This window comes from Ipomoea nil, unplaced genomic scaffold (assembly GCF_001879475.1).
Source record: "Ipomoea nil cultivar Tokyo-kokei standard unplaced genomic scaffold, Asagao_1.1 scaffold0927, whole genome shotgun sequence".
NCBI lineage: Eukaryota > Viridiplantae > Streptophyta > Magnoliopsida > Solanales > Convolvulaceae > Ipomoea > Ipomoea nil.
The window spans coordinates 665,213-681,130 of record NW_017617355.1 but is presented as its reverse complement, the minus strand read 5'-3'; the positions used below and the strand labels follow the sequence as shown (position 1 = coordinate 681,130).

Here is a 15,918-nt window from a genome sequence, read left to right as displayed (position 1 = left end):
GGGTACGACGAATTAAGACAAACAGTGATACGAAACAACTATGTGACAAGAATGCCAAGAACAATCTCTTTTGGTCAAAACCCAAAAGGATACACAAAGATTCAAAGCACGAAAGAAGGTATACCAAAACAAAAATTTAAGGAAATTTTAGCCAACGGATAAATTGAGCATATCAAACTCTAAACCAAACACAACCACCAACTTCTAGCCAACAACCACGAACTAACAAATATTTCAAAGCACTAACCACAAAACTAGCTACTCACAAAACAAACAAGCAAGAGCAAGCACACAAAGCAAACAACAAGCGACTACCAACGGTAACAACAACTAAGAAGATAACAACACTAAGAAGGGCAAACAAGCTCACCACAACACCGAGCTAAAACGACTCGCTCTCCGACTCATTGGTGCTCTCCTCGGATTCTTCATCATCCCCACCTCTAGGCTTGAACTGGCCTCAATCTGATCTAGCCTTTGGTGCACGGCGACAAACTGCGTCTTCATGAAAGCGAAGCCTTCCTCGATCATGCGATTCTGTTGACGAAGCAAGGTGACTACACGTTCCTCATGAGTCATGGCATCATGCTCCCTTTTGGTGCGAACTTCCTTTCTTCTTCGATTTTCTTCACTTTCAGAATCACTTTCTTCGGCCTTGGCAGCTTCCGGTGCTTCCACTTCCTCCTCACGGTCTGCTTCACCCTCATCTTCTTCACCGTCGCCCAAACTCTGGACTGCGAGGTTCAACTTCCCGGCATGAATCCCAAGCTCGACTGCCAACTCGGCTCTTTCTTCGGGGGATTTCCTTGCAACTTCTTCGAGAGTGATGTAGTCACCATCGTCCAACTGAAACAAGTTGCAACTTCGAAGATTGGTGGCATCCAACACCAACTTTCCCACGGCCTTCGGTACACAACCATCAACACTTACACCTTTCCTAACAAGGATCCAGCTCAACACCATCCCATACGGTAAGCTCTTTCGGTTATGATCACAGCAGAAAACCATATGTTGCAACATTAAAGCTGGCAGATTGAACTTGACCATGTTCTTAAGGCAAAAGGCAAAGGTGCACTCCAACTTTCCCAACAACTTACTTTTGTTGTTATTGGGTAACAAACAGTCCGATACCAGCATAACCAAAATCCTTTGCTCCGCGGACAACCACTTTTTCTCCGGTCTTGAAGCTTGAGTGAAACCACTCGTGCGACCCAAAAAATAACTCAAATAGACCCGGTACCCCATGGTATTCGTACTAATCCATGAGTTACCACTGTACTGAGCAACTCCCGAAGCAGATAAAGTCAAAAGCTGAGCCAGCCTCTTTTCAGACAGAACTACCTTCACGCCTCTCACTTTAGAAGTGATCTCAAGCTTATCACCATCCTTGGTCACAACCATGTGACGATAAAATTCCTTGACCAAACTCGGGTAAGTCTCGGCCCTTATGGCGAGAAACCCATCCAACAAACCTTGGAATCTAAGCATATCCAACAAGGAGTTAGGAAAAGATTCCGGGTCAAAGGCTTTACCTTCAAGAACGAGGTAATGGGCATCCACCCATTCCGCTTTCCTAGCCAAACTTGACCTTCTAGGCATGGTAGGAGATGACCCAAAGCTCAACAAAAGAAGCCCACAACTTTCCTCTTCTTCTCCTTCTTCTCGCTGCCCGCTCTCCCTCTCTCGCTGCACTTTCTCCCTCTCGACGTCGCGACGGCCCAGCGGCAGCGAAGCTCCGGCCGCGGCTAAACTGGTGGACAGTGGTGGTGCGTCGACGGGTCTCAAGTGAGGTGACGGGTTGGGAGGTGGGTTCTCGGCTGCACACAAGTGGGAAGGGAAGAGAAAGAAAGAATTGGGAATTTAGGGATTTTTGGGAAAAATTGGGGAAAAGATGATTTAATTTGGGGATTTGGGTAAAGTGGAAATTTATTGGTTTAGTTAGAATTGAAATTCGGTAGGTTTCAAGAAAGATAATTAGCTTAATTGGTTTAGGAATTGGATTGGCAAAGAGTATACTTGGGTTTGAAACTTAAGGCTTACAAATAAGCATTTTACTTGACTTTTAAGCTACACAAGATAGAATTTTGGTATGGGTTTTCTATTCCCAAGTTCAAAGAATACTTGGAGAAATTTAGGTGGTTCTCAAAAAGAAAGGTTGCAGGAATATCCAAGTGCAAAGGTTATAAAAATTAACCCAAGCATGACTCGTTCTAAGAATGGATAACTAACTCCATCACGAGGCTTACTCATAAAACAAAGAGAATCATTTATTAAGAAAGACTTACACCTAATTCCAAAAGAATCAATATCAAGGAAACAACATGTTAAGAATAGGAAAGTAACTCAAGTAGACAATGAAGAAACACAAGGCAAACAAGGAACAAGATGCGTTCTAAAGACAAGGGTAGGCTAGAAAAGGATTACCTGCTAGCTCCTCCTCCACTAAGCCCTCGGTCTCCGCCTGCGAACGCCCCATCACGATGACTCTCCCCGATGACCTGGCCCCAGCTGCTTCGCGGCTCGAGCTACCTCCCGCTGTTCCTCTGGCTCCAGGGGGTGGCGGCAACGCCCTTTGATTGGCCTGGTGAGGGCACTCGGCAACTTTGTGGCCCCTATCTCCGCAACGAAAGCATCGCAACGCGAAATCATTGCAACTCTGACCGGCATGAACCTTTCCACATCGATGACAAGAAGGCGCCTTGACTTGATTCCCTTGCTCCATCCGGTTGGGTCCTTGGGTTGAAGATGAGACATTCTTAGCTTGAAAACTCGGTCGAGGCTTCTTGAAGGTGGAAGAACCTCCGCTCTCGGTCCTCTTCCTAGCAAGCTCATAAGATCCTCGCTAAAGCTGCTGAACACGATACAGATCCGCGGCACTTAGATAAGCATCCTTGAGGGAACTCGGCCTGCTCACAGTCAAAGCCTTTCGTGCCTCATAATTCAAGCCGGCAACGAATTTCTCGACCTTAGAGAGCTCTGTAGGCACGAGCATCCGAGCGAAGCGCGCCAACTCCAAAAACTTCTTGTGGTACTCGACCACAGACAGAGATCCTTGCTGCAGGTGGAGGAACTCCTCGTACATGGCGGCTCGCACATGTGCCGAGTAAAACCTCTCGCGCATCCTATCCTTAAGCGCGGACCAATCGAACTCAGGTTCCTCAAGGAAGGTCGAACCCTCATGAATCCACCACAGATCAGCCTCATGACAGAAGTAGAATGTTGTCAGTTCTACTCTTCTCTCCTCGGGACAACCCACAACCGCGAAGATCTTGTCGAACACTCTCATCCATTCCTCTAAAACAACCAGATCTTCTTCACCCGCGAAGGTCGGCGGCCTGTGACCTGACACCAAACGACTCATTTCCCTGTGCCCAGCAGCTTGAGGAGGCGGCACGGGATGGTTGTTCTACAACAAGGCCTCACTGAGGTTCTGCATCGTCTGCGTCAACTGCTGAAGGTTCTGGGCAAGCTGGTCATTCGTCGGGGTCTCCGGGGTACACGCTCGCAGATAAGGAGGCATCGCAAACTTCTACAACAACGACACAGTTACCAAAAAGACAACAAACAATCACATAACTGAAAGCAACACTCAGCTCACCGCGCAACCTAGAGTCCAAAGCCTAACACTTAGATTCTTAAGGTCACTTTAAGGTCTCAAACCACACTTAGCCAGTTAGAAGTCTAGACTCTACCATCCTAGGCTCAAACCTAGGCTCTTATACCAACTGTAACACCCCCTAATTTTCCAAGCTATTTTAAGCCTTAAACATGCAGATATCTTAAACAAAACATTAAACTCAGCGGAAGACTGAAAGAGGAATATATAAACTGGAAATCTAAGGGGTGCTATGCCACGCTCATCTAGGGATGAACGCACAGGCTAATATCTGCATAGTTCAACATCTAAAACCACTCATGCTCAAGTACTAAGTCTAAACTGGCTCACAGGCCACAAAACATAAAAGGAGCTACACTAGCTGGCACTATACCGCGCTCTCATCTAAACATCACCTGAAAGAAACACATAAAAGATGGGACGACGCCCGATCAGCGAATAATCCTGGTAACCCACCAATACATGTGAAATATCATACATAGATAAGATATACATTTGTAAAGTCATTTGCGAAAGGAATACATATATATAAGTTCAAAACCAAGAGCAAAGGTCAGTATAAGACTCAAAGCACTCACAACAAGATAAGGGAACACATCCCAAGACCACAAAGGACAACAACAACGCACAAGGACGGCTCAAGGTATAATCTATCATCACACGATAGATTAACACCCGGCATACACAACTCGAAAGAATAAGGACACTCCCAACGGCAACACATGCCTTTGTGACAACACACGTCACAAGAAGAGAACTCACAGCAACGGTTACACAAACCCTCGTGAAATCACCCATCACGAGTTGATATGCCTTCCTTATGCCCGGTTCCAACCTTATGGCTACCCCCAACCTTATGTCTAGTTCTAACCTTTACCTCCAGGACCCCTGTACACCAAGTCCAACCTTATTCCTCTGGGAACCGTCGTTCCCACTCCAACAGTCCCTCCAACAGAACCCCCGATTTCATAGTACACGAGGGTACTGATCACACACACGGCAACACATGCCACCCAAGAAATACGTGAACCTTACACAAAGGTCACAACTCCATAATCACGTCATAGCCACCACGAGGACCACTGCAATACTTTGGTGACTAGTGTCCCATACCACTAATCGTGCAATCCAGATAAAGCCACACACACATCACACCTCAATAGGAATCAATCAACGGATCACAACGAAGATATGAAACCATACTCAATCAAGGAATGGATCACAGTCCAACAACAACGATGAATAACACAAGTCATCATCAAAAATAGGAAGGTACAAACAACACACATGCTAGCATGTAAACACCGACCTAGCATACTTATCAAATGGGTAAACCAAACGTAGTTCCGAAGAACACACAAGACTCATCACGGTTCAACAAAACACAATGTTGAACACTTTGCACGATTCAAGACACTAAAACCTACATGGATTCCTACCATATAGTTCTAAACATACGAAACACCAAGAAGACACTCAAATAGTTCCACAAAAGAACATCGGGAAGTCAAAAGACCAAATACCGAGTTAAAAGAATCACGGGGAACAAATCCCCGCCTAGCGAACATATGTACCCCGCGGGTGGACCCACGGGTAGGCCCCTAACCGCGGTTCCGCCCGCGGGTACAATACCCACCGGCCATCTGTTCCCCGCTGGTGGGTGGCGGGTAGGCCACTGCCCGCTGTTCCGCCCGCGGGTACACACCTGTGCCCAAAATAATCCCTTCGGGGATTTTCAACACCAAGCTCAAATTCAAGTCCAAAACATGCCAAATCTAACCCAATACAACAAAATGACTTGAATCAAAGGAATAGCCAAGCAATGGCATACAAGAACCCTAAACACAAGATCTAGATATGCATTTTCACAAGAAAATGCATAAACACTCACATTTCATAGGAAAATCACATGTAGAATCCAAGAAATCATCATATAGGTAAGCAAAATAGATTTTGTAGAGCATGGGTTACCTCTTGTAGACAAAAACCTTCACTCAACACTCCAAGAACACACAAAAAGATCATAAAGATTCTATCTTTAAGAAAAGACACCTAAGAGAACACTAAAAACACAAGATGAACAGAGATCTTACCCTCCTAGATGCCCAAATGTATGAAATGTAGAATCTTGGAGACAACTCTTAAAGATTTGACAAAGTTTTAACTTGGCTTGGAAGAAAAGCTATCCACCTTTTTAGAGAGAAGATAGAGCTAAAGTTTGGAAAGTGTAAGGAGAGAAATGAGGATTGTCTACTAGGTTAGCTTGCCTTACTAACACAAAGTGAAAAGTCATGAATACCCTTACTAAAATGAAGAGGTGTAAGGGAACAAGGGAACTCCTCTCAAAGCTCAAGCTATAACTTTGACTTTGGGGTTGACTAGTCAATTACTAGTCCCCGACTATTGAATTTTCAGGATTTTTAGGAATTAAAATACCAATTGGTTTAGGATTAATTACTTAATTAATCCCATAACTGAATTTGGATTACGGGGTGTCACACGTCTGGTTGCGATCGATCGGTTATATATATATTGGGCTGCGGTCCATAATCTGGTTGCAATCAGATATACATACTATTCGGGATGCGGTTCACCGTTTGGTTGCGATCAAACGTTATAAATGAGTTGCGGTTCATCGATTGGTTGCGATCAAACTCCTTGTGCTGCGGTACAGGCAGGGTGCTTCGGGGCCATGCCAGAGCTATATGTGCTGGCACTTCGTGTATGGGCGCGTGAAGGGTCCTGCGGCACCACCAAATGTGTTTACGTGTTTGAAATAGAGATTGAATACTGATATGATTGATATGAAATAGTCTTGTGACCTTAGGGTGCATGCTAGTATCATTATATGCGTGATTAATTCTGTTAAAAGTTCCTATCCGTGCTTGATTGAGTCTATTCTCGGTTTTAAATTAGAGTTTCATAAGTATATATGTATTCCGGCTTCAAAATGCTTTTTCCTTATATATATCTACCTATATTGTATTTAACACGTTGGAGTGGGTTACCAACATTATTCGCTGAACAGATATATTTGGCTTTCAGGCGCAGATGAGTAGCTCCAGAGTGCGCTAGTCGGACCCGTGGACATAGCTAGATTAGTTCTATTATCAGCCTGCGTGCCTTGAGATTGTATTAGATATTGAATCGGGAATTTCTTATGATTAGATAGTTTAGCCTGTGCATCTGAGTTCTCCAGCTCAGATGTGGCATAGCACCCGAACAATTATGTTTAGTTTATGCCCTGCTTAGGATTTGATAATAGAATTGCCTTTATTCCATAAGCGTTAAAAGTTTTAAAATTTAGGGGTGTTACAGCTTTAGTTTGCCGCACAAAAAGGAATTAAATATTCTTTTTCTTAAATAAATTAGAATCCAAATATAATTAGTTTACCTTTATTAAATATCCTACTGAACATATACTACTAGAACTATTATTATTATTATTATAATTATTAAAGTATAAAATTATTGGACTGACAAATTTTGATAACAAACTATTAATTTAATAACAAAACAAACTCAAAGTTAAACAATATTAATAAAACTACTTATAACAATAATAAAATAAAAATAGATATAAAATTAATCAATTATTGTATATTAACTATAAAAAGATTATTAAAAATATCAACAAAAATAATGTTTATCAAATGGGTTGGTGGACAGCGGAGACCGAAAGTGGTTGACTGGTCTTTTCTACCCTTGGTGTCTATCTGGAGGTCGGGGTCTCACCACAACTTTCTAGCAGGCCATCTGGAGAGCTTTCTCTATTACGCTCCTCCACTTGCGATTGCCGCGCGCGGAGGCATGCCGTCTGAGCAGCTATCGATCACCGTTGGGGGTTGAGCCTTGTTTTCCGTCACGGTTGTTCAAGCGTTGGATTGTCTTGTCCTAGTCTTGCGGTGGGGATTGTTGGCTGGAGAGTCCTAGGCGGTCAAGGATTGAGACAGTGTAGCGATGTTCTCTGGGTGAGTTCGATTCCTACGTTCTCTCGGGTGGTCTATCCCCGTTGTTTACTCTATCCGAATGATATTGACGAGGGGGTCTAGTGGGGACTCGCCTCTCAGTATGCAATCCGCTGTAAGACTCCCAAGAGGTGCTCAGCGGCCTCCACTACAGTAGGAGGAAGTTCAACCGGCTAGGTCTGTGGGACACCAGCGACCGGTGGAGGTGTGCTCGGATGAATCTCCGGCTCTTCTCGAGGATTTTCCAGATTGACACCTTCCCTTGGGAGAACTGACCGGTTGGGCAGGATGCGAGAGGTAGGCTAATTGAGGGTTTTTCACAGATCCCGAATGGTCTAGCCAGCGCGAGTGTTACGTCGAGTGCCCTCCATAATTATGGTTTTGATCGTGTGTTTTGGGTTTGAGGAATGAACGTAAACTTTTCGTATCGATCCCCACATACGGTGCCAATGTTCGTTTTATGACTTTTGAGCAGTCAACGGCAGGCCAACACTATCGTTAGAATAACGAGAATATAGGGTAAATATAGGAGAAATATGTGGAGAAAATATAGAAACTTTGTATTCATGAATATTACTCGTGAATAGAGAGAATCACCTCTTTTTTCTATGTATGAGGGGTCTATTTATACATATTTTGGGCATAGAGCCCTATAAGAAATAAGAATTCTAGACTACCTCATATTGGGAGTCTTAGTTACATAATAAGACCTAATTCTATTATACTGGAAATAATAAGTCCAATTCTAATTATATTGGAAATAACATGCCCAATCATTGACAAACTCCTAAATTGCTCGTTATCGTGTCTCTTTCTTGGGCTTCCTTGATCCAGTTACTTTTCTTAGGCCGGTCCATGTGGCCCAGGCCTAATATACTATTCATCAAACGTGATGAAGCACTAAAACCACGAAGAAGTTGTAAATTGAGGGAGCTTGAAGAAGATAACTTTGAATCTGAAAGTAAAGTAGAAGTTGATTTGGCTGTTGAGTTTGAAGATGATGAAAATCGTGTGATAGATCAATATGGACAAGGAGATGGAGAAGAAAATTTTGAAAGTTGAATTTGATGTCTTGGAGTTTTTTTATTGATATGATGATTTCTTTATTTTGAACTTTTGGAGTTTGCATGGAGTCATGGACTATGATTTGGAAATGGGAAGTTTGGTGATTTCTTTATGAATTATTAAGTATTTAAGTTATTTTGTATTGTATATTTGTATTCATTTGATGAAATGATGAATTGATTTGGAAGTTTGCTTTGATAATTTGTGAGTTGTGACTTGTGAATTTGTGAGTTGTGGTTTTGTGTATTGAATTTTTTGTGAAAATGTTTTTAATTTTTAAGTTTTGACTTGTAAATGTTGTAATTCTTTAAAGTTATATATAATTTAAAATTAAACTAATAATTATAATTTTATAGATATGTTTTAGACTTGTAATTAGGTATTAGAACTTTTGTTTTAACTTTTTTTTTTAAAAAAATTTAAAAATAATAAAATAAAATAATTTTTTGTAATGTTACTGACTCTATTACATTGTAATATCTTTTCAAACATATTTTCTCAACCTAATGAAGCACACCTACTGAAGCACAAAGAGTCAACAATGACTCCACTGAGGCTCGATCTCATGAACTCCCACATGGGAGGGTCACTACATGCCATATGAGCACAAGGTGCTTGGCTAAAATAAAATAATACAAAATAAATTTTTAAAAAAAAAATCGGCGCATAGTGTCTTTTTCAACACTGATCCTACCTATAAATAGGAGCCCTCATTCATCCTAGAAATCATGTGAACATCCTAGAAAAATCAAGTAAAACATCTTGAAAATATGATTAAGAGATCACAATAAAATGATCCTAAAAATATAATGCTTCTAAAATCCGCTTACAACCATATATTTGGTCAAAGCATATTGATACAACCCTCCATTGAAGATCAAGCCATTTAAGTCCGGATGCCCTTCAATGAAGAACAAGCTACATAAATCCTTCTTTGAAGATCAAGCCACTTGAGTTCCAGAGGCCCTTTAGTGGAGTGTTCAAGACATCCAGTTGAAGAATCAGATGACCATCTAGAGATCTTGTACCCACATTGATATTACTTGTAACAAAAATTTTGAATTTTAATATATAATTCAATTTTTGTTGTTCACAAATTGGCACGCCCAGTGGGACCGCTCTGCCTGTCATCTCTTCATAGGTAAATACGTCTCAACCGATTATGGGGGCAAACCCTTCATGAAATTGAGGAAGCTAAAATATACTCATTTGGCATGAGTCAAAACTGCCTCATATCCTTCAAGACTCCTAGGCAGAAATTGAAACGACCTCATATCCCTCAAGGCTCCTTAGCACGAGTTGAAACAACCCCATATCCTTCAAGATACTCTTTAGCACGAGTTGAAACGTCCTTATATAACTTTAACAGTAGTGTTGAGACATCATTGCACTACATGTTTTCGAGTGATATATTCTCTCAATGTGGCGTACAAGCAAGTCTCGAGGAGGCATTTGTTTACACCAAAATTTTGATAATGATTAATATTAAAAAATTTGAATATATTTTGGATATTATTAATATTATCTAATTAAGGATGGATATTCAAATTAGATTGAACTTATTAAAACTCTTCTTATCCGAACTAAAATATTGGAAAGTTCATGTAGAACATCTTCATTCATCCTAGAAATCATGTGAACATTTTGGAAAGATCATGTAAACATCTTTAAACTATTATTAAGAGAGCACAATAAAATGATCTTGAAAATATAATGCTTCTAAAATTCGCTTCCAGCCATATATTCGGTCCAAGCATATTGATGTAACTCTCCATTGAAGATCAAACAATTTGTGTCCAGAGGACCTTCAATGAAGAACAAGCTACGTAAACCCTTCTTTGAAGATCAAACCACTTGAGCTCCAGAGGCCCTTCTATGGAGCTTTCACGACATCCAGTAGTTTATGAATCAGAGGACCATCGAGAGACCTGGTACCCACATTATCAAACCACTTGAGTTCCGGAAGCCCTTCTATGGAGCTTTCAAGACATCCAGTTTATGAATCAGAGGACCATCGAGAGGTCTGGTACCCACATTGATACTACTTGTAACCAAAATTTTGAATTGTAGTATATAATTCAGTTTTCTTTGTTCACAAATTGGCACGCCCATTGGGACTGCTCTATCTCTGATCTCATCTCTTCGTAGGTAAATACCTCTCAACCAATGATGGGGCAAACCTTCATGAAATTTGAAATGGAGGAAACTAAAATATACTCATTTGGCACGTGTAAAAACTACTATCTCCGTCCCATTTTATGTGTCTAGTTCGGTTAACGAGGCTTGGCTGAAGTTATTTTTAATTCAATTTTTCATAATGTTAAGTGTAGTATTAGTATATAAAATTTATATATTTAGAAACTATATTAAAAGTAACATTAAACACAAAAAATTAAATTTAAAAATAATTTTAAAAAAATGCTAAAGAAAATAAGGAAACAAGAAGGATTTGATTTGAACAAAGAATAGTAAGTAGGACAGGTAAAATAGGACAGGTGGAGTACCTCATATTCTTTTAAGTCTCCTTTATATTAGTCAAAACTGCGTCATATCTTTCAAGACTCCTTGGCAAGAGTTGAAACGGCCTCATATCTTTCAAGGCTCCTTAGCATGATTTGAAACGGCCCCATATCCTTAAAGATACTCTTTGACACGAGTTGAAACAACATTATATATATTTAACTGTAGTGTCAAGACTTCCTTGCACTACACACTTTTGAGTGGTATATGCTCTCAATGTGGCGTACAAACAAGTCTCGATGGGGCATTTGTTGACACTAAAATTTTGTTAATGATGAATATTAAAATATTTGAATATATTTTGGATAATATTAATATTATCTTGTTAAGGATGAATATTTAAATGAGATTGAACTTATCAAAACTCTTCTTATCCTAACTATAAATAAGAACCCTCATTCATCCTAAAAATCATGTGAACATCCTGAAAAAATCTTGAAAATATTATTAAGAGATCACAATAAAATGATCTTGAAAATATAATGCTTCTAAAATCCGCTTCCATCCATATATTTGGTCCAAGCATATGGATTTAACCCTACATTGAAGATCAAGTCATTTGGGTCCGAAGGCCCTTCAATGAAGAACAAGCTACATAAGTCCTTCTTTGAAGATCAAGCCACTTGAGTTCTGGGGCCCTTCAGTGGAGTGATCAAGACATCCAGTTGAAGAATCAAAGGACCATCCAGAGATCTTGTACCCACATTGATACTACTTGTAACCATAATTTTGAATTTTAATATTTTAATATATAATTAAATTTTCTTTGTTCACAAATTAACACACCCAGTGGGACCGCTCTGCCTCCTATCTCTTCATAGGTAAATATCTCTCAACCGATGATGGGTGCAACCCCTTCATGAAATTTGATATGGAGGAAGCTAAAATATAATCTTTTGGCACGAGTTAAAACTGTCTCACATTCTTTTAAGCCTTCTTGGTATGATTCAAAACTGCCTCATATCCTTCAAGATTTCTTGGCACGAGTTGAAACTGCCTCATATCCCTCAAGACTCCTCGGTACTAATTGAAACAACCTCATATCCTTCAAGATACTGATTAGCACGAGTTGAAACAACCTTATATGTTTAACAATAGTGTCGAGACTTCTTTGCACTACATACTTTCGAGTGGTACTTGCTCTCAAGTGGTGTACAAGCAAGTCTCGAGGGTGCATTTGTTGACACTAAAATTTTGTGCTTAATTAAATTTTCGACTTTGATGATTTTACCTAATTGAGTCCTTAGTTGTTAAAATCAAGGACTAAATCGAGAAAAATCATTATAGTTGAGGTCTAAATTGAGACAAATCACTATAGTCGAAGACTAACTTGTGTAAAATTAAACTATTATAGTCGAGGACAAAAGTAGGCATTAAACTATTAATAGAGGTGAAATTACCAAGCTATCTTATCAGATGACTCAATTATTTAAAGGCATCAAAGTGGAGGACCTACTTAAGCACAAAGAGTTATTTAGGACTAAATTGAGAAAAATCACTCGATAACTAAATTGGGTATTAACTTATTAAAAATATTTACCATTCTTCAATTATATACTCCGTAATTAAGCACAATTATTGATCAGCTAGTCAATTATATTATTGAATTGTGATCATAATTTTGAAGAAAATCCAAGAAGGCGGAACCCCTTTTAAAAGCGCAGAACCAATACAAATAATGAAGGATGATTTGATGATGATGAAGCGATTAATCATCTGGCTTAGAACTGATCGAGCTAGATAGGTACGAGGAAGGACTAATTATTAATTGTAATAATTAAGCTTAAGAGAGAAATGATTAAACTAGTAACACGTACATCATCATCACCAATATGTGACAGTGCACTAGCAACACTAAAAGATAAGATAGAGGAAAGTGGGAACTTCCTTTTCGCAATTATTAATTTGATTTATTTGCCTAATTAATAAGTGATCTTTTTGGTTTAATTTTGCTGCAAGCAATACTCTTTCTGTCTTTCACACCCAACATCTAAATTTTAATCTGATTGTCTATATTTTATATTTTGTGTATTTTAGAAAAAAATATACTCCGTATTATGCTTACATGTACTGTATTAATCTTCTTCCAAATCATCTTATTTAAAATTAATTAAGTAGTTGTTTGACAGTAATAAATTAAACTCTTTTCTAAATAGTAAATATATTTTCAAATTCGATCGGTTGTCTTTGTTCTTATCACATGTATGAAAAATAAAAAAAAATAAAAAAAATAAAAAATAAATAAAAAAAAATAAAAAACCTAGTAATGTCTATTTTGCACGCAATTGATTTGTGCATACTAAAAAAAAAAAAAAAAAAAAAAAAAAAAAAAAAAAAAAAAAAAAAAAAAAAAACTAAAAACTGCATGTATTAATACGGGAATTTTCAAACTTGAAGAATTCTTCCCAGGAAAAGAGATAATAAGACATGCAAAGTCAAAGGAATTGACGTGTACCGATATGATAACATTTTGCTATCGTTTTCATGCACGTATACACATTATTGTTTCAGATCAGATTATACATCCTACATACGTGCCAACCTGGTCGCCAAACACGCATTTATATATGTTTACATATCCTACATACGTAACCTGGTGCATGTCCAACGCGTCACCCGATAAAAAAAATAATCTATGTGTTGCTTGGAGTTCAAAAAAATAATCTGTCCATACATGTGAGGAGGCGTGTTGAGCATGTATAGTATATAAATATAAATGTGTAATCCAATTATAAGTTTAATTAGGTTTTTAATTAGTTGAGATGGTTCACATGCTTCAATTTATATGATACTGTAAAATTTTATTTTACTTTCATAATGTTAGTAAATAGTAATGCAAAGATGCATGCTTCAATTTATATGACACTGTAAGATTTTATTTTAATTTTATAATGTTAGTAATGCAAAGATGTTAGGGTTCAAAGTATTGTCATCTCATACCTTTTAATTGTTCACCTTCGGTTGGGGGACTATAACGTGCATGGTTGAGACGTGCGTGAATATGTGTTGTGTTCCAGATCCATACCCACGAAATTAGTGCAAATTTCGTTCCAACCTATAAATTTCGGTCTCCATCTTCGAACAGGAATACACGATTGCAGCATCTTCTTCGTTCATTCATTGCTTCGTCTTTTCTTGTCTGAGCATAATTACATCACTTATTTGTATAGCATGTAGAAAGCGTGCCGGAACCGTCACCGGAAAATTTACGCTTTTGGTAGTGTTTTATAAACACAGCACATAGTCCTGTTCCTATCCATTTCAAATTCTTGCATGTCCAGACTTCACGTTGGCATTGTTACGTTACAGTTTAAATTCTACAACAGTTAAAAGCGTAAATCTTGCTGAAACAATGCCGCTAGGCTTCTATAGTGAATAATGAGATATTTTGTGTTTGGCGGTAGAGAGCAGAAATTGTGGGGATGGTGGCATACGTTTCCATGCAAAGGCTTTTAGGCTTTCAGAATGAAAAGTAATACTGTAAAGTGACTACAACATTTTTTAGTAAAATATGAGGGAAAAAGAACGACTCCCAAACTAGCTGTTTGATTGGAGAATCCACCACTTCAAATTGCATTGTCATTCCCAACATTTCCCATTCTTGAAGAAGCCAATTGTTGAAGGTTTGGTTTCAAGGTCAATGCAACAAAGAATTGTGTCACCAACTCGACATTCATGTCATTCGGCCGGTGGCGTAAGCTTGCACAGTTTGCTGTTGGCCGAATCTGCAGCTGTACTTGGCGGTTACCCTTTGCTGCTGATGAGTCTGAATTGTTCTGGTGCTACCGGTAGAGATTTTGACCAGTTGAAACTACTGTGAGTTGTTCTAGATGGCAGCAGGACTGAAGTATGAGCCTAATGCTTCCTCCTTAATAAAGCCAAGTATTATAATACTTTAATATTAATGTGTGATTATTTTTTGAGTATCAACCGTGCATGCATGCATCCCTAAATCTCATCTTCTATTTATTTTGGGTTTGCACATTCACATACATAACTAATTAATTAAGAAGTATGTATTTCTTGGGCTTAGAATTTTAATATTAATATATGATGTTCCTTACAATTCGGGAAAAAAAATATGTAGATATGTGTATGTATTATATTGGAACTCACCAGGGCTTATGATGACTAGCTCTCTTGATTTTTAGCAAAAAATTGGAGTTTGGATCTCTGAAACTTTTGTTCAAATCGACATTCTTTATTTTGATGAAAAGCCAAGAAATTGTGGTTGAAAATTGTTCATGTGTTAAATGATTGATGAACACAAATTTATTATACACATGATTAATTTATTAGTGGGAGTTATTGTAACACCCCACTTTTTCTAAATCATAATTACAATTCTAAACCATAATTAACATAAACTATACAGCGAAAAAACAACTTAATAAGTAAACTAGTGGGAATGTCGCCGCCACAACCACCATTCCGTGGTGATTGCACAGGCTAAGGATGGAACTAGAAATAAAACAAATAACTAACATCCGCAAAACTTAATTTAAAAACATAAAGGGTAAAAACACACCCCGATGTCTACATCATCAAAACAACATAAGTCTATAAATCTGACAAATAACATTATGATAAAAGACTATGAGTTCAAACTACTAGAGATACTAGACTAGTCTAACTCGATCACCTCTCAACGCTGGGCCCACCTGAAAGGGGTTTTACAAACAACACATAGACAAATAGGAAAACACTCGTTAGCACGAAGCTAAGTATAACACACTCAACCCTGTAAAG

At 38.7% G+C, this 15,918-nt stretch overlaps 1 long non-coding RNA gene across 1 annotated transcript; it reads right to left on the bottom strand.

Annotated features, from left to right (window-relative positions):
- Positions 1–835: 835 nt before the first annotated feature.
- Positions 836–14,796, bottom strand: LOC109179554. Its single transcript, XR_002053929.1, has 3 exons — positions 14,649–14,796; positions 9,333–9,339; positions 836–846 (listed from the first exon to the last, which is right to left on the bottom strand). It is a non-coding gene; the product is annotated as an uncharacterized LOC109179554 (long non-coding RNA).
- Between the last annotated feature and the right edge of the window lie 1,122 nt (positions 14,797–15,918).